The following is a 20,547-nucleotide window of genomic DNA, read 5'->3' on the forward strand; positions in this document are numbered from 1 at the left end:
CGGGGTCGACACCTAACCAGAAAACCTGGGATGTGGGCAGACATGTGAGGCTGGTTCCACCGTTCAGTGAAAAAGAAGTCGCGAAATTTTTTCCACACTTTGAGAAAGTGGCTCGACAATTAAACTGGCCGGAGGAGGCATGGACCATACTCGTGCAAAGTGTGCTGGTGGGGAAAGCTCAGGAAATTTATTCGGCGCTACCAATGGACCAATGTGCAGATTATGAGGTACTGAAGAAGCACATCCTCAAAGCCTATGAGTTGGTTCCGGAAGCTTACAGGCAAAAATTCAGGAATGCCAGGAAGAGGGAGAGTGAGACCCATGTGGAGTTTGCCAGAGTGAAAGAAAACATGTTTGATCGGTGGTGTGAGTCAAAAGGAGTCGGGAAAGACTTCGAAACATTGCGGGACTTGATCCTGGTGGAGGAATTCCAGCAGTGTGTCCACGAGGACATCAAAGTGTACCTGCAGGAAAAGAAGGTACCAAAGTTGTGGGACGCAGCCACCATGGCAGATGATTATGCCTTAACCCACCGAATAGGGGTCCACGAACCTAACTCCTCGCCTAGATCTCCGCAGGGGAGGTGGGGAACAGCAGGTGCGGAGAACGACCATACATGGCGGCGGCCTCGAGATGATTATGGGGACAACTATGATACCCCACTGGTTCGAAATCAGAGGGATGCGGGCCCAAGACAAACTTATAGTTCGGGGGGCCCGAGGCAGACCCCGAGTTTTTCCTCCGGGCCTACTTGCGCGTTTTGCAAAAAACCTGGACACTTGATGTCCAGTTGTTACCTCATGAAAAGGGACAACCCAGAGCGGAGTCCGACTATTACAACTCCGAATGCGATGGCTAGCGTAAGAAATCGCCATCAAGAGGGTTACCAACCATTTATTTCCGAGGGGTTTGTGTCACTGGATGGAGCCTCGACTAACCGGAGACCGGTTAGGATATTGAGAGACACAGGGGCCCATCAATCTTTAATGCTTGAAGGCATTTTGCCATGGTCCGAGGAGACGGCAACGGGGGATAGTGTTCGTTTACAGGGGATCGGGGGCGGTGTTAGTGCTCCCCTTCAGGTCATCCAGTTGGAGTCCGATTTGGGGTCAGGACCGGTCACCGTCGGTTTACAAGCCACGTTTCCTGTAGAGGGTGTATCTGTGGTTCTCGGGAATGATTTGGCCGGGGGTCAAGTTTATGGTAACCTGAGGGTTGATAAAGAGCCCAGCAGGGAAAATAACACCACACCAGCTCGGGATGGTGACAAAAGTGCCAAGTTATTTGTAGGGGGACTGAACTTCAAAACAGAGGAAGAAGTTCTGACCTCTGTCTTCAACAGATATGGGCCGCTGGTGGAAGTGCGGTTGGTAAGAGACTGGGAAACGCAACAGTCAAGAGGGTTCGGCTTTGTCACGTTTGCCAGCACAAAAGACGCCAGAGAGGCAGAGAAGAATTGGAATGGCAAGGATTTGGAGGGTCGGACCATAACAGTAGGGAAGGCATTTCGTAGGCGTCGAGAGGTCTACAGGAGAGGACAACTGGGCGGTAGTTTTGGTGGTGGCCGCAGTCAATATTATTATGGAGGCTCCCTGAGTTACGGCCGCTCCCGAAGGAAGAATTGGCAAAGTAGTGGCCGAGAAGAAGACCGGTATTCAGGGGACTACAGGGACCAGTGGTCCCACCCTAATTATTAGGGACGTTCTGAGAAGTTGAAGCACTGAAGGCGGCGGAGCCGCCGAGCCAAGATTCCTACACGAATTAACCGTGAACGCCGTTCCTAAAGGCGTCCATGTAGTGAACTTTCCTGCACGGACTAACCGTGAACTCCACGTTCCTCAAGGCGCCCATGTAGAGAACTTTCCTGCACGGACTAACCGTGAACTCCACGTTCCTCAAGGCGCCCATGTAGAGAACTTTCCTGCACGGACTAACCGTGAACTCCGCGTTCCTAAAGGCATCCATGTAGTGAATACTCGGCTTGGCCTCCCGGAAAAGTGCTATCGAGTGGCTTAACTGGCTTTATTTTTAAGTGATAACTGTGCCCGGGGGGAACTGATAATGTGGGGGGGGTTGAGTTATCTGGTTTGTTTCTCCAAATTGGCCGGCAAAGAAAGTTTTCGCTGAGTTCAAACTTTCTTTCTTGAAGGGGGGGAGTGTTACATATTTAGGTGAATGTATGTAAATTACCATTCAGGTTGCTTATCCGTGTGTATTATATTAAGGGTTGTTGTGATGGGAGGGTCAGGAGCCCTTCGGAACCAGTGGCCGGAAACGGAAGTGGCCGGAAACGGAAGAAGAAAAGACACGAGGAGAGAAAAGGACGGTGCTTCTTCTTCCTCGCCCCGCGACGACGAGAAGGTGGAATCGACCTTACGCTGCGCGGAAAACGCGCCGTTGCGAAACGTGTGCGGAGAGGAGTTACCTGGGCGGTAAATACCTTTGGACACGTCCAGTCACTGTGAGTTCGTGCACGAAACCAAGCGTCCGGGACAGTTTGCCCCGTCTACAAAGACGCGTACGGGTCCGCACGTTGGGCCTCGCTCGCGTCGGAAGCCGCGCTGGGTTTTTGCCCATCTACAAGGACGCGTAAGAGTCGCACTTGGGGCCTCGCGCACGTTGGACGCCGCGCTGGGTTTGCCCCGTGGCTTGGCAAGGAGGTGCGCTGCAGCCGCGGCCCCTGTCCGAGACGGCACGTTTAGAGCACGTCCGCCCGGGGCTCGTTCAACCGCCCGTGTGCGGAGAGGAGAGACATTGACCACGGAGGGAGTCAGGAGTGGGGCTCACGTGAGGAATGTATAAGATTAAGATGGCCATCTTAGAGTTTGTGTAGATGAGTTCACATGGTTGTAATATTGATTGTGCATTGTTGATGGTTGTTGATTGCTCAGTGAATATATTATTGATTATTCCGGATCCTTGGTGTGGGGTTTCTTCTTGACCGGAATTCATATTGATTGCGTTACGAAAGCGTATAAACCATATATCTTTCTGGCGGGGTCCCTCCCACGGTCCGGGGGTCACCAAGACCAGGTAGTTACCGGGAGGACCACGTAACACAACCTTTGGGAAAATTCCTTGATATCCCTGTTCAGAATGAAAGTGCTTGTCAATCTGCTTCTGTTTAATAATCTTCTTCTTTAATAATTTAATAATTATTAATTATTATTAATATTTATTAATTTAATAATTTAATAATTATTCTTCAATCCATAAGGAATTTTAAGTGAAAGGTGTGGTCATTTTTTTTTGTTGGTTCAAGAATGGCTAAATTATTTAAATAACATTGAAGCTTTTCTTATGGAGGACATGTTGTTCATTTTCTTGGTTTTGTATTCCCATCATGTGCACAAAACACTGGATAGAAAGGCAAAACGTTTCAGGGAACCTTTTCTCTAACGGTGTTATAAAATCAACAGATTGTGATTAAAATGATTGATATCTGCAAAAGTTTATTTGAAAATGAAAGTACAGCTAGAACGTCGTGAAAAGCATGGAAGCTGGAAGTGTTATGGCATTTCCAGCTCGGGGTGAAATGCCAGCGGGGTGTGCTGCCTCCAGGTATTTGCTTTTATGACTTCGTCCTCATTTCAGCTCAACTATATCACACAGTGACCTGCAGGAAGAAACTGGTCATTTGATGTTTTGCAAATTATGTCAAACCATGAGGAGTTGGATGGCTCATGTTCATGAACACTGGTTTGTTGTTGTTGTCTTTATTGTTGTTTTATAGCCCTAGACAGTTTTCTCGAACAAACCCGCAGCACGGAGACAGCCGATCAATCTCACAGGAGCGACCCAGAGAACCCCCACATCTAGGATAGTGTACTCCCTTCCTTCACGAAGTCTGAGCGATGACAGAGTTAGAGAGGAAGAGGAAGAGTTAGAGAGGAAGAGGAAGAGTTAGAGAGGAAGAGGAAGAGTTAGGAAGAGGAAGAGAGGGGGAGAGAGGGGGAGAGAGGGGAGGTGAGAGTGAGAGAGAGAGAGAGAGAGAGAGAGAGAGAGAGAGAGAGAGAGAGAGAGAGACAGACAGACAGACAGACAGACAGACAGACAGACAGAGACAGACAGACAGAGACAGACAGAGAGATTTCGATTTCATTCCTTTTTATTGAAGGAAAACATTTTCCACAAATGCAGACAGGTAAAAAAATATTCACAGGTCATGAAATCATTTCTACAAATTCGGACAGTTAGAAAAAAATCATGGTTACAAATAAATACAGACAGAAAATAAAAATTGATATTTACAGTCATAAAAAAATAAAATTTTGAAACATTTCACATTAAACCAAATAAGAAAGCAATACTATATTTACAAGTTTACTGTAAGGACTCCGTCAGTTAAACTGCACAAGGAACGCCGTACACACCATCGTTTCTGGAAGTCCCCACAGTTATCAAAAGACAATTCTAGGTTCAGCCGAGACGACAGCAAGGACCTAAAAGAGACTACAGCGTCATCCACTGGAACAACACTGTTCCGGATTTTCCTCTTCCTGGACACATATCTAGCAAGTTTTGCCTCAGAAATTAAAAAGTTGGCTAAAAAACATTCATGACTACATCTGGGTTTAAGGGTGGAGTACTGGTGAAAAATTGAGAAAACTACATAGGTACCTTTGAGAGGCCTTTACACAAAAACCAAGTCAAGTTAATATCTAATTTTCAGTTTTTCTTGAAAGATATAATCTTGGCTTTAACTCAGACCAGTTTCAACGCTTCTTTGTCATATTACATGCATATAATTTGCATAAATTAGACCGTCAATAAAAAACAAGGAAAAACAAAGAACACATTTCTACTTCTATCTTCTATGTCACCTTTCATTCTTTTCACACAAAACTTGGTACATGTATTATACATGTGTTACTCTACTACCTGATGAGGATTTTGTGAAATTATGTCAAATGTTCACTAATTAGCTAATTATGCCAATTACCAGATAAAACTTGGTTGTCCTTCAATAAATCCACAATGGCTACTCCTATAAACAAAAGCCTTCATCATTTTAAAGGAAGTGATATTCTGAATATCCTGTCCAAATTTCAGCCCAAAAGAATGATGCAAATTTAAAGTTATAACAAATTTCATGCAAAATATTATATTTCTTGTAAATTGCGTGTAAAGATAACAATAATTAGGGGTACTTCTATGACCTCTAATAGCATGGTTCTTGTTTATAAGACTATAAGGAAACTGTTCAGCTAAAAAAAAAACAAAAAAAATCACCTGTTCACCAGTACTACACCCTTAATCCTAAAACCAAATATAAAAACACAATGTGTAAAAACCAACCCCAACCCTTGAATGACATGCGATAAAACAGTAAAAAGTGGTGTCAATCTTGGGCATCCAACAAAGGCATGAAAAAGAGTTTCCTGGGTATCACAAAAAGGGAACTTTTCAAGGACATGTGGACACATTCCGTGTATTAAAACCTTTGAGGGTAAAATGTGATGTGCCAATCGCCACTGCCAGTCTCCGGAGCGCTTGGTGACGGGTACCTTGTACATAACAAGCCAGTTGATCGAAGTGGAATGAGTAGCCTGAAGCATTATCCTCAATGCACTTGTGGTTCTGCAGGTCTATCAGGAACAAGGGTTTTAACACACATACCATAAACAGAGGATTTTCCCATCAATTGAAAAGAGGTGAAACCTGGATAATGAAGCAAAAGCTCTGGAAAGGGATGTTGGGATAAGAGAGGGCCAGCTTCCACCTGTGGAGCCCATTTTAGCTTGGTTTGCTTGAAAAAGCGCAGAATCACTGTAAATAGCCTCCCAATAACTCGAATGGACCTAACTCCAGTGGCCACAGCAACGTCAGCAGCTGGCTTCCACTTGTGAGGAGGAGGAGTTCTAAAATCTTTAACCTTGGTGCATCCAATATCAAGAAACTTTTGCATAAAGGTACGATCACTGCAGACTCCTTCAAAATGTGGTTTAAAAAGATTGGCTCGTTTAAAAACATTTCAAGGGAGTAGGTACAGTTATCATGGCGAACAGTAACCGCCTGCCATGCCTCCAGCACACTCCTGTAGAACAGGGGGACTGATGTCATCTCGACTTTCTTGGTGTCAATAAGGAACAGCTCCTGATCGTAGCCGAGTTTCCCCATTCTTCCCTGCTTCCCCTGACCTACACCGAGAGGTAGAGGGACCAGAGAACCCTCTCCGCTGCCTGACAATGATTCACTGATTCAGGCACCGGAGGATCACCTACCAGGGGGGCTATCCCAATTATGTTGTCTACCTCTCCCCCACCACTTTCAACAACCTCACACTGTTCCTCATGGTCTTCTACAACCGACTGACCGCAAGTCATTCCCGAGAACCTTCGGACAACTCTCAATTGAGTTTATGCACTCACTTACATCATCTTGTTCCAGTTGGTCCATAGCACCACTGCAACCCTCCTCATCTTGCAGAGCCTGGAGAGCAGCAAATCGATTCCCTCCACCAGGAATACTTCCACCCTGCTCAGTCTTACAGGCTTTTTACGGCATAGCCCATAGGGTGAAGCAGTCTAGAACAGTGTTTGTCCGTCCGTATGTATGTATGTATGTATGTATGTATGTATGTATGTATGTATGTTTGTCCCCTCAAACGTATATCAATCAGAGCTGAGGATCTCGTCACATTACAGGGTGGATGTGATTACGTCTGATGTCATTACGGCGGTATGGCGGCTGACTCTCCACACACCCCCATTTCAATTCCAATTTTGTTCAAGTCGAACATATCGTCGAACATGTCACATATCACAATCGCCATGCTCTATCTTTACGTTTTTCATTCAGTGTGAAAAACAAACAAACAGATTGTTAAAATGACCATGAAATATCGAAAGCACCGGCGTTATGGCTCTTGCAACAAAACGGTACATATAGGCCTTAGGCGTTATGCTTCACCTTCGGACCGCTTTGGACAAATTAAGCCCAGGTTTGTTAATACAGCAGTGTACCGTTTCAGTAGTATTGTTTTCGTAATAATAATAATATAGTAAATATAACCATAACACTTTAATCCCAATGTCATGAATGGAAAGTTGATGGATTGAAGCGGTGTATGGTTCATGATCAATGATAAGCGGTGTTCGGAACTAATATTAATAACCGCGGAAATAAGGAATTAGCCTCGGTTTTTTAAATAGTAATATCATTTTCTCCATAATAATAACATAACGTTAATATTATAGTAAATCTAATCGTAACACTAATCCCTTCGTAGTGACTGCAAACTTACTGGAAGTTAAAATATATCATCTTCTACATATTAAAGTAGCGGCAGTTTTATGTCTTTTACGTCACTACATTTATGCTGTCATTACGACGGTTGAGTCCACCGACCAACATTTTAATTTACAAGTACACCCGCTCACTACGAGAGCTGCAGGAATGGTCATGCCTCTTTGGGGTATATAGATTACAGTCGATCTATGGTTGGGTCTCAAGAACATCGGGTGTGTGTTCATTTACCAAGTTTCTTGTGGAGAGATCGCCAAGTGGTTTAAGCATTCGATCAAGCATTCCATTCAAAACCGTTAAGGAACGGCTGGCGTGGCAAGCGCTACCTAGTTGCTTAGTAAATGAGCACACCTCCAACCCTTGTGGGGTATATAGATTACAGTAGATCTTCCCTCAGTTCTGTAATTAAAACATACCTCACGGATGTCAGGATTTCTCCAAATGTCTTTGTTAATGTTATAAACACCATTAGCGACTGTTTATAAAGCTAAAAATATGTGTTTGTGGTTTATAATATTGTTGTGGTTTTGGAATAAAGGTCAATTCCCCCTCATAGGTAGACGCGCCACAACATGAAGCCTCGCAATAGTTCAGTTATTTCTTAGTGAATGTAAGCATAGTCCTTTCCTGTGTTTAGTTTTGTGTTGAGTAGGCCAGTGAGCTTAGGTGTTCTTTTGGCGCTTTGCTTTGATGCTTTTGGTTTGGCGCTGAAATGCCACGCGGCAGGCCTGAACAAATCTACCAAGGCCGAAGGAAGGCGTGGCAGGAGGAGTGGTCAGTAAGCACGAGCCGCCAATCAGGGCTCGAGGGGAGTGGCTAACCACGACGACGAGAGGCGGGGTCTGGAACATTCGAGTGAGACTCTGGGGCGGGGCCATATAACCCTGCTCCGAGCCCCCCCACCTCAGTTGAGAACGAGTTCTGAGGTCAGACGGCAATTGAGAAGGAGTTGAGTTGGCAGTTGAGTTGAGTAAGAGAAGATCTCGGTCAGAGTCGTGTGCAAGTTACAGTTCCCTGTGAGACGATTTACAGTTCCCCGTGAGAGTGAGTTGGGTTGAGCTTGAGAACGCGAGTGGAGCTGCAGGACGAACGAATTGAATTGCCGATTGTACACGAACTTTCCCCGGGCCCTGCGCTCGGTGCTGTATTAATCGCGCGCTTGAGAGGAGGACCCATGCCGGGCCACAGACGCGCGATTTCCTCCTGCCTGCCTTCTCCTGATACGTGCCGTGACCGCCAGAGGGCTACACCACGAGCGAGCTGTCCGGGAGCGACCGGCAGCAAGGCGCGTTTGGCGCGCAAACATTCTTCTCTTCATCTCTCCGTGTGCGTGAGTGGGCCCATTTGTCTGGGGATAAGTTAAGATCGATTAAGCTTCTGCTCTGTGTCCCCCTTTCCTTCATCATTATCATTGTAAATAATAATAAATTGTGTTCTTCCTCTGATTTGACCGTTTCTGTCCCTTCCATCATTGGCTTCGCATGGTAGGAATAGAACCGCTCAAATCGGGTTCCATAGAAAGGTAACGGCACAAGTCACGTGATACGCATACCGCTCGGGCATAATCGATTAAGCGTGGCTTGTGTGAGGCTCTGTCCCCGCTTTCGGGGCAGCGTGGGTCAAAGGTATGTGCGACGTTGACCCGATACCCTTTTTCACGCTTGCTCCGGAAGTGGCGATTCGGTCTCGTGGACCCGAAGACCCAGGGGGAAAAGGGGTTTAATCCCCCCTTTGTAACGGGAACGGGCTTCGGGAGATCCGCAACAATATTTTACAAGCCCAGCTACGCCGCTGTTAGACTTTTGGTCTTGTTTATGAGAGACTGGATATGCATCTCTTATTTTTGACTTTCGTTTTTTTAACCAAAGTAAACCCATTGTTTCCACTTTCATCCTGCTCTTCTGATACAAGATTGTTTAAGTTTACATGGGCCGGTTGAGGCTCCACAGAGGAAACACTTGGAATTTCATCTCTTACATTTCCCTCCCCAGGAGAAACAGTTGCAGCGGGATTTTCGGCCTGTTCCTTATTTTTGGGACAAACCCTCTTCATATGCCTAAACCCGCCACACAAAAAACACTTTCGTGAATCTGTGGTATATATCATATACTTGAATCATATACTTGGTAGTCGTGCCCGTCCTGAGTGAATTTTAACATTAAATTCAACTCCTCATTCCCGTTCTTCAATACCATGTAAATACTTCTCCTAAAGGACATCATGTGCTTCGCATCGTCCTGCTTGATTCCCAAAGGAATCTGGTTGCCCTGCCATCCCACCAGGAGCGCTGGCAGGGTGTACTTCAAACTAAGCTTAAGTGTCAAGTGTTAAGTTCCTCCTTGCCCTCGCAAGGGAAAGGCTAGGGTCAAGCTCTTCCAAATTTCCAAACACTAGGAATCGGACATCTCAAATTAATTAATTAATTTGTTAACACATCTCAGTCGCCCGCGACCTCTCTAGCGCGGGCGTCGAACCAGTTCATTCCCGGTGCGGCCGGGCCGAGTGAAACGATCGTTCCATACTTTGCCAATGCAGCGGAAATAAAGTCACCCTTCAGGAATGGTGGAACGTTAGAGATTGTTACCTTCCGAGCAGGAGTGTCTAGGGGGTACGCCATTAAAAACTGCCCCGAGTCTAAGCCCAAACCTTGCTTAACCACACGAGCGACTAAATCGATGGGCGGGGGTACATCCACCCCCGGGTGGGCGGGGGTACATCCACCGCGAAGTGGCGTCCCCGATAGTTGTACACTGATATGATTTTATCGATGGTCTCAGATTGGAGAGAAGGATATTGGGAGACATCACCTTTTACAAATGACAAGGACATTAGAAGATAGTGGTTAAAATGACACGGTATGTGGTATTTGAACCTTCAATCCCAGAGTCACAGGTCACAGGCCCATGATATGGCAATACCAAGCCAGCCAACCTGAATTTCATTTGGCTCGTGGTTGTTTACTATGCGTTGGTCGTAATCTCAGCATAGTAAAATTGTAATACCAAGAGAATATTTTCAGAGTAGCACAAGTGATTAAGTTCTAATCAACTTTTGATAAAACATATCATCCTCCCATAAAGCTGACAGTACTGGATGCCAAATATGACGAGGGTTGTTTCAATAATTTCAAAGTCTAATGAGTTTAAAGTTCATCCATTGCCAGTTTGTCGAGATCCTTTCAGCATTTGGGGCTAATATGAATTCTTGCCAATGTTTTGGGTTTGGAATTAAATATTGTAATTGGAACGATAGTAGATTTTTGTATGTCGCACCAATATAACAGAGTCGACGTGTTTTATTGAACGCTACATCTCATTAACTTGAGCACTGAGATTCGCCGCCATGCTTCTATTCCTATAGTTCCGGCTATGCCCACACATGGGCATCGTGACATGATTCAAGGCAGTGAAACGATTGTGACGTGAGTGGTGTGGGTCAAATGGATATCGAGTGTGGGATTTTCTTCACTGAATGACGCTGTTGACCTGGTTCCCATTTCTCGATATGAACCTGACATTGTGGACCCCAAACACCTTCTCTTCCTTTTCCCTCCTGACATTTGACTGCTCCTCCCATGGTCTTGTTTGTTAAATAATCAAGTTGACCTGTTCGAATTTCTCTTTTTTATGATGACGGGTTGTTTGGGATGTTTGAACCTTTTCAGTGAATTTTGCACATATTTTGATTTCTTTGCTGTGATTTTCCACTTTAATCATGAGATCTGGCAGTTGATGAACGTGGCACAAATTTTAAATTGACATTAATTTACTGTATTCCATTTTGTATTGAAATCATCTTCCAGTCAATGTCCATTAATATATCCCTGATATCGTGAAATTACCAAAGAACACATTTGAAAAATAGTATTTTAGGATCTGCTCCCAGCAGGTAAATACCACTCCCAAGCTCATAGGAGATAGTGCTGAAAATAGTCTCACAATGGATAGATGGCACAGAAAATGGGCTTCATGAGATAAATACTGCTCTATGTAGAACAGTGCTATAATTAGGCTCAAATGAGCTAGTGCTTTATATGGGCTCACAATATGTAAGTTGCAATAATGCAGCTAACAAGGTAATTACTGTTGTATATAGGCTCACAATAGACATACAGTGCTGTATCGAGGCTCACAATAGACATACAGTGCTGTATCGAGGCTCACAATAGACATATAGTGCTATATGTAGGCTCACAGTTGACATATAGTGCTGTATGTAGGCTCACAGTTGACATATAGTGCTGTATGTAGGCTCACAGTTGACATATGGTGATATATGTAGGCTCACAGTTGGCATTTGGTGCTATATTTAGGCTCACAGTTGACATATGGTGCTATATGTACGCTCACAGTTGACATATGGTGCTATATGTAGGCTCACAGTTGACATATGGTGCTATATGTAGGCTCACAGTTGACATATGGTGCTTAAATGTAGGCTCACAGTTGACATATGGTGCTATATGTCGGCTCACAGTTGACATATGGTGCTATATGTAGGCTCACAGTTGACATATGGTGCTTAAATGTAGGCTCACAGTTGACATATGGTGCTATATGTCGGCTCACAGTTGACATATAGTGCTGTATGTAGGCTCACAGTTGACATATGGTGCTTAAATGTAGGCTCACAGTTGACATATGGTGCTATATGTCGGCTCACAGTTGACATATAGTGCTATATGTAGGCTCACAGTTGACATATGGTGCTATATGTAGGCTCACAGTTGACATATAGTGCTATATGTCGGCTCACAGTTGACATATAGTGCTATATGTAGGCTCACAGTTGACATATAGTGCTATATGTCGGCTCACAGTTGACATATAGTGCTATATGTAGGCTCACAGTTGACATATGGTGCTTAAATGTAGGCTCACAGTTGACATATGGTGCTATATGTCGGTTCACAGTTGACATATAGTGCTGTATGTAGGCTCACAGTTGACATATGGTGCTTAAATGTAGGCTCACAGTTGACATATGGTGCTATATGTCGGCTCACAGTTGACATATAGTGCTATATGTAGGCTCACAGTTGACATATGGTGCTTAAATGTAGGCTCACAGTTGACATATGGTGCTATATGTCGGCTCACAGTTGACATATGGTGCTATATGTAGGCTCACAGTTGACATATGGTGCTATATGTAGGCTCACATTTGACATATGGTGCAATATGTAGGCTCACAGTTGACATATGGTGCTATATGTCGGCTCACAGTTGACATATAGTGCTGTATGTAGGCTCACAGTTGACATATAGTGCTGTATGTAGAATCACAGTTGACATATAGTGCTGTATGTAGGCTCACAGTTGACATATAGTGCTGTATGTACGCTCACAGTTGACATATAGTGCTGTATGTAGGCTCACAGTTGACATATAGTGCTGTATGTAGACTCAGAGTTGACATATAGTGCTGTATGTGGACTCACAGTTGACATATAGTGCTGTATGTAGGTTCGCATTGACATACAGTGCTGTATGTAGGCTCACAGTTGACATATAGTGTTGTGTGTAGGCTCATAATAGACATATAGTACTGTATTTATCCTTAGAGTTGATCCAGTCCTGTATATATACTATAGGCTCACAGTGTGTGTGTGTGTGTGAGAGCATACCTCTGCCAGACTGAACAGTTTTTCGGTTTTGGATCCCACTGATAGGTCGGATCTGGATCTACACCTGAACCAAAATCTAATCAGCTTGTTCTTGTCACTTACCCAACTCATTCACCAGGTTTTGTAATAAGTCTTCCACAACCTTTTGAAATATCAGGCTGCATATAATTTTTGGCCCCATCACTGAATGGTGAAGAATCACTTAAAATATTAAAAAATTCTCCCATCCGGATCTTCACCAAAATCGAATCATTTCGTCCTTGTCATATGCTCAACATGTCCACCAAATTTCGGCTAAATCCGTCCGCAACTTTTTGAGATATCCTATTCACCGACAGACAGACAGACAAACATACAGGGGTAAAAACATACCCTATCCACCTTTGGTTGTGGATGTAATAATAATAAACAGTATATATTGCTGTATTGCTCAGCATAGATACATGTATTGCTGTTTGTCAGCACACAGTTGATAAATAGTGCTGTATGTAGTTTTGCAGTGGACATTTTGTGTGACCAGTAGACTCCCAGGAAGGAAATCGCACTCACTGCATCTGGATGTTAGCCAGGAAAAGAGCACTGCGTGAGATTGCACAGTAGACAGATATCTTTATGTTGGCTCGCGCTGACAATATATTTTGTAAATTTCCACAACGCTGAGACTTGCTTGTGTGCAGCCATCTCTGCATGGAGCAAATGGCAACCGAAACCCCTCGGGGTGCTTTGAGAGGTCGGCTGTAATCGGCAACACTACATTAACACGCCCTTCACTCTGGCAATCTTTTGTCCATTCATCAATGCCGGTGGCTTGAGATACAAATAGAAAGAGAGAGAGTATATATGTGTTGTTGGTTGTTATCTCCAAATGCGGGTTTCAGAAGGTGGAACGGAGCCATCCCAGGTCTCAATGTATCCACCTTCGTATGTGTGTGTGTGTGTATATATATACAGACTTGGCATTTAATATGGAATATTTTTTTTGTGGGGGTGAACTTACTTTTCAAGATGTCTTAGAACCAAAAGTTTATTGGAATTATGTTGAAATTATTCTAGATTTTGTTAATGTGACCTTTAAAAGAAACAAAAACCACATTTGACATTTTGAAACAAATAAATTGATCCTTGAAAGTGATGTAAACTGATATCGAACTCAATTCATGGACAGTACTGTGGTAAACCTCTGTACGTTTTCCAGAAGTATCTCTTTATTTTGCACATTAGCCAATTTTTTTTTTTTTTAACAAAAGTTAAATTACGACTGGGATTACGGACAGTAAAATTACAGTTCAGTACTTCGTGTAACCCCCACGAGCATTCAGGAGAGCACGTACACGTCGAGGCATGCTGTTCACGAGATTTGCCAAGGTTTGGACAGGAATCGCTTGCCATGCAGTGACAATAGCCTGCTGCAATTCACGCACAGAGGTCGGCTGCTGGTCCAAGTGGTCGATTTGACGCGTTAATTCTGCCGACAAGTTCTCTATCGAATTCATATCCGGGGACATGGCAGGCCACTCCATATGCTCTACACCACGGTCAGCAAGAAAGTGTTGGATCATGCGAGCACGATGAGGCCGTGCATTGTCATCTTGGAAGACAAAGTTTCCTCGAAAGGCTGCATGAGCAAATGGAAGCAATGTTTCTTCCAGAATGGCCCTGTACTTGAACTGGTTCAGGTTTCCATTCAGAACAACCAGGTCAGTTTTGCCCCCTGCATGAAAAGCAGCCCAAACGGTCACCCCACCACCTCCAGCTTGGACTCTTGGCACTATACAATCTTTGTTGTAGGCTTCATGCACTTGTCTGCGCGCTCGGACGCGGCCATCTTGATGATAGACCAGAAATCTAGACTCGTCACTGAAGATCACGTGATTCCAGTGTCCTGGCTGCCATTGACGGTGCTCTATGGCCCACTGCAATCGGCGCTGGTGGTGTTGTCTGGTCAGGCGTGGCTTTCTCAGGGGACGCCTGGCACGATAGCCTGCTTGAACCAGTCGTTGGTTGACTGGCCTTCTGGATGCAGGCACATTTGTCAGTTGCTGCCACTCAGCCCTAAGCCGATTAGCTGACTTGGTACGGCCATTGCGGACTGACCGGTGCAGCTGGCGATCATCCCTCCTTGTGGTTCTGCGGGGACGTCCTGTCCTCGGTATTGGAGTAGGGACACCCCTCTGAGCATTTCGTTTCAGGATCTTTGACACCTGATCTTGAGTGATGCCATACTGCCGAGCAATAGCACGCTGTTTCATGGCGGAATTTCGTAAAGCCACCACTCCATGACAAACAGCATTGTCGAGTTGACGGACCATCTCCAGAGGAAGCGGCAATAACTTTTGGAGATGTGCAGCAGTTGTTTTCCACTAATACAGAACGCAACAACCCTTGTATACCCGACTGTGAAGCCAATCGTCAAATGCACCTGTCTGTACATTTTGCCACGCCACCTGTGATATAATCCTGTTGTTGACTTCTTGCTGCGACAGACAATCAGTGACATGGTTCTTTTAACAAATAAATCACCAAAGTGTAAAAGAAACTCACCAGATTGATAAACTGAGTTTAAAAAGTAAACACAAGGCAAGAAAAAAATAAATTCCATATTAAATGCCAAGTCTGTATATCTATCTATAATGCCAGTAATCTCTGTGTGTCTGTCTGTGTGTTTGTCTGTGACCGCTGTTTCTCGACAACCACGGGTCCGATATACTTGAAACTTGCCAGGTATATTGCTGGGGACCCGAGGATGTGCCTTTTCAAGGTTTGAAATTAATCGGACAAGTACCTACCGAGCTATGTCCAAAAAACGCTTCAACCAATCAGAGAGCAGCGAGCTATCACGTGTGCCGAACCGTTAATGCAATGCAAGCGTTAATGCGTTAATGCAAGGCTTTTCTTTTTTTCCCTCTTCTCTTTCTACTTTTCCTTGCGATTAAATTGCAAACAGCCAAAATACGTTGGCGCTAATTGAATAATTGGCCATTAACACTAAAATAATCGTAACTGCGATATGCCAACTTCCGGACAGTGCAGCCTTCCATGTTGTTGTTGTTTGCAGCAGCTGTTTGCAGCAAGGCAAGGCTTTTCTTTTTTTCCCTCTTCTCTTTCTACTTTGCCTTGCGATTAAATTGCAAACAGCCAAAATACGTTGGCGATAATTGAATAATTGGGCATTATGTTTTACAACTAATAAAAACGAATTTGCGATTCATTCGCTTTCCTGCGCGTTTGTGTACGCGATGGCGATTTCTTTACCAAACTCCGGAAGCCGTTCGCTTTGGACCGAACCATTGCATGTAAATAGAGGGGGGGGATTGTCACCACTCGCAAGCCGTTCGCTTTGGACCAAACCATTTCATGTAAATAGGGGGGGGGATATAATTTTAGATATATATATCGTACGGGCATGCCCTAGTATATATAATCGGGAGATTAAATCAGACGCGGACGTAGCTTCAGGACGTCGATCTTTAATTTGACAAGCTTTCGGCCAACAAAGGTCTTCTTCTTAGTCGTCCCCAAGTTAAACGAAAGCTTGACAAATGAAAGATCGACGTCCCAAAGATATGTCCACGTCTGATTTAATCTCCCGATTATTTACTTAATGCAAATGAGACGCCCTGCTCGTACTGTGGAGTTTCTACTATTTCTCACAGTTATATATACTAGGGCATGCCCGTACTATATATATATCTAAAATTATATCCCCCCCCCCCCCCCCTCTATTTACATGAAATGGTTTGGTCCAAAGCGAACGGCTTGCGAGTACGGGGACAATCCCCCCCCTCTATTTACATGAAATGGTTTGGTCCAAAGCGAACGGCTTGGGAGTACGGTGACAATCCCCCCCTCTATTTACATGAAATGGTTTGGTCCAAAGCGAACGGCTTGCGAGTACGGTGACAATCCCCCCCTCTATTTACATGCAATGGTTTGGTCCTAAGCGAACGGCTTGCGGTGTTTGGTAAAGAAATCGCCATAGCTCGGTAACTACTTGTCCGATTAATTTCAAACCTTGAAAAGGCACATCCTCGGGTCCCCAGCAATATACCTGGCAAGTTTCAAGTATATCGGACCCGTGGTTGTCGAGAAACAGCGGTCACAGACAAACATACAAACACACATACACACATACACACATACACACATACACACATACACACAGAGATTAATGGAATTATAGATAGATATGTATTTATATATTTATGTATATATATATGTATTTATATATTTATATATTTATGTATATATATATGTATTTATATATTTATATATTTGTGTATATATTTGTATTTATATATTTATATATTTATATATTTATGTATATATATATATATGTATTTATATATTTATATATTTATGTATATATATATGTATTTATATATTTATATATTTGTGTATATATATGTATTTATATATTTATATATTTATATATTTGTGTATATATATGTATTTATATATTTATATATTTATGTATTTATATATTTATATATTTATATATTTATGTATATATATATATGTATTTATATATTTATATATTTATATATTTATGTATATATATGTATTTATATATTTATATATTTATGTATATACTAGCAGAAGTACCCGGCATTGCCGGGCGGGGGAGGGGAGGGGGAGGGGGAAGGGAAGGGGAGGGGAACGGGGGGAGTGCGAGCCCCTTGGTAAAGCGAGCGATTTTTTTTTGATAGCGTCATAGCGTCATCGCGTTCATAGCGTCATAGCGTTCATAGCGTTTCATAGCGTCATAGCGATTTTTTTTTTCATAGCGTCATAGCGTCATAGCGTTCATAGCGTCATAGCGTTCATATCGTTCATAGCGTCATAGCGTCATATCGTTCATAGCGTCATAGCGTCATATCGTTCATAGCGTCATAGCGTTCATAGCGTTTCATAGCGTCATAGCGTCATATCGTTCATAGCGTTCATAGCGTCATAGCGTTCATAGCGTTTCATAGCGTCATAGCGATTTTTTTTTTCATAGCGTCATAGCGTTCATAGCGTCATAGCGTTCATAGCGTCATAGCATCATCACGTGATCGCTCTGAGCGAATCAGCGCCCACCTGCTCTGATTCCGTTGATTCCGTGCGCTGAAATGCGCTGAGGTAAATATGAATAAAAAATATGGATCGTCAAATATTTTGAGTTCGGCCATGTTCGTCCCAGGCTCAATGGCCATGTCTATGCCAAATATCAAGCACGTAAGCCTCTCCGTTTAGGAGTCTATCGGTAACATTACACACACACACACACAAACTGTGTTTTATATATATAGATATATATGTATTTATATATTTATATATTTATGTATATATATGTATTTATATATTTATATATTTATGTATATATATGTATTTATATATTTATGTATATATATGTATTTATATATTTATATATTTATGTATATATATATGTATTTATATATTTATATATTTATGTATATATATGTATTTATATATTTATATATTTATGTATATATATATGTATTTATATATTTATGTATATACAGTATATGTATTTATATATTTATATATTTATATATTTATGTATATATATTATATATGTATTTATATATTTATATATTTATATATTTATGTATATATATTATATATGTATTTATATATTTATATATTTATGTATATATATATGTATTTATATATTTATATATTTATGTATATATGTATTTATATATTTATATATTTATATATTTATGTATATATATGTATTTATATATTTATATATTTATGTATATATTATATATGTATTTATATATTTATATATTTATGTATATATTATATATGTATTTATATATTTATATATTTATATATTTATGTATATATATGTATTTATATATTTCTATATTTATATATTTATGTATATATATGTATTTATATATTTATATATTTATATATTTATGTATATACGTATATGTATTTATATATTTATATATTTATGTATATATATATGTATTTATATATTTATATATTTATGTATATATATGTATTTATATATTTATATATTGTACACCGCTCCTTTCCTATGCCACCTCCAGGCATTGCAAATCGTCATTGCCGGGCACCGAAGGGGGCTCGGCAGTGACGCACGCTGAAAGAGAGTACTCAGTTTTCACTCTGGTTTCTTGTTTGTTTTCTTGTTGTACACCGCTCCTTTCCTATGCCATCTCCAGGCATTGCAAATCGTCATTGCTGGGCACCGAAGGGGGCTCGGCAGTGACGCACGCTGAAAGAGAGTACTCAGTTTTCACTCTGGTTTCTTGTTTGTTTGTTTTCTTGGTTGTCCGGACGATATCTCAGCCATCCTTTGAGCTAGGAAGCTGAAATTTCGGCACAGTAGTGAGCAAGTCCTTTGTCAAATACGGTATTTTTTGTTTTTTGAATAATCAATTAATTGAGGAGTTATTTAATTATTAGCGTTTAATTAAGTACTTATTTAATTAATTAAATTTCATTTCTCTTCTGACCATTATTAACTCAGGCACCTTTTGAGTTAGGAAGCTGATATTTGGACATGCCAATGACCAGGTGATTTGGCTGCAAAGGATATTTTTGATTTATTAATTAATCAATTAATCGATTAATTATTTAATTATTCGATTAATGACAAAAAAATTTTTTTTTTTAAAGTTACAGATTCTGATGAAATAGTGGTAGTTTATGTGTTCTCTGACCAAATTGATTAATAATTTAATTTTTTTATGATTATTATTTATTTATTTTCATTATTAATCATTTATTTATTTTCTTTCTCATTTGGCCAATATCTCAGGCACCTTTTGAACTGGGAAGCTAATATTTGGACATGAGTGACCAAGTGATGTGGCTATCAAGGATATTTTTGATTTATTGATTAATCATTTCATCTATTAAGTATTTATTGATTAATCGATTAATTATTTATTGAGTAATCAATTAATTATTTAATTTTTTATAAATGACTTATTTAATTAAATTTCTAAAAGATACATCTTCGGATGAAGCACTAGTGGTTTAGTTATGCGATTAGCCAATTGATTATGAAAATATTTTGTGATAATCTTTTATTGATTTTAATTATACAATTAATCAATCAATTAGTGTACACCTTTCACTCCCAATGCAGCCTCAATGAGCTGCACTGCGGTATTGCCGGGCGCCGGAGGCGCCCCGGCAATGCCGCGCTGCAGCATATTCAATTATTTGGCATGGGGCGGTGTACTTTGAATGTATTTGTACTTGTTTGTTTTCTTTCTTGTTTTCTTGGTTGTCCGGGCGATATCTCAGCCATCCTTTGAGCTAGGAAGCTGAAATTTCGGCACAGTAGTGAGCAAGTCCTTTGTCAAATACGGTATTTTTTGTTTTTTGAATAATCAATTAATTGAGGAGTTATTTAATTATTAGCGTTTAATTAAGTACTTATTTAATTAATTAAATTTCATTTCTCTTCTGACCATTATTAACTCAGGCACCTTTTGAGTTAGGAAGCTGATATTTGGACATGCCAATGACCAGGTGATTTGGCTGCAAAGGATATTTTTGATTTATTAATTAATCAATTAATCGATTAATTATTTAATTATTCGATTAATGACAAAAAATTTTTTTTTTTTAAAGTTACAGATTCTGATGAAATAGTGGTAGTTTATGTGTTCTCTGACCAA

The 20,547-nt window shown here is 41.5% G+C and overlaps 1 protein-coding gene across 1 annotated transcript in view; it reads left to right on the forward strand.

Annotated features, from left to right (window-relative positions):
* The window catches only part of LOC137435534 (E3 ubiquitin-protein ligase TRIM9), a 207,790-nt gene that overhangs the window by 100,063 nt on the left and 87,180 nt on the right, over positions 1–20,547 (forward strand). The gene's annotated exons all lie outside the window — the stretch shown is intronic.

Source organism: Myxine glutinosa, chromosome 9 (genome assembly GCF_964187855.1).
Source record: "Myxine glutinosa chromosome 9, kmMyxGlut1.1, whole genome shotgun sequence".
Lineage (NCBI taxonomy): Eukaryota > Metazoa > Chordata > Myxini > Myxiniformes > Myxinidae > Myxine > Myxine glutinosa.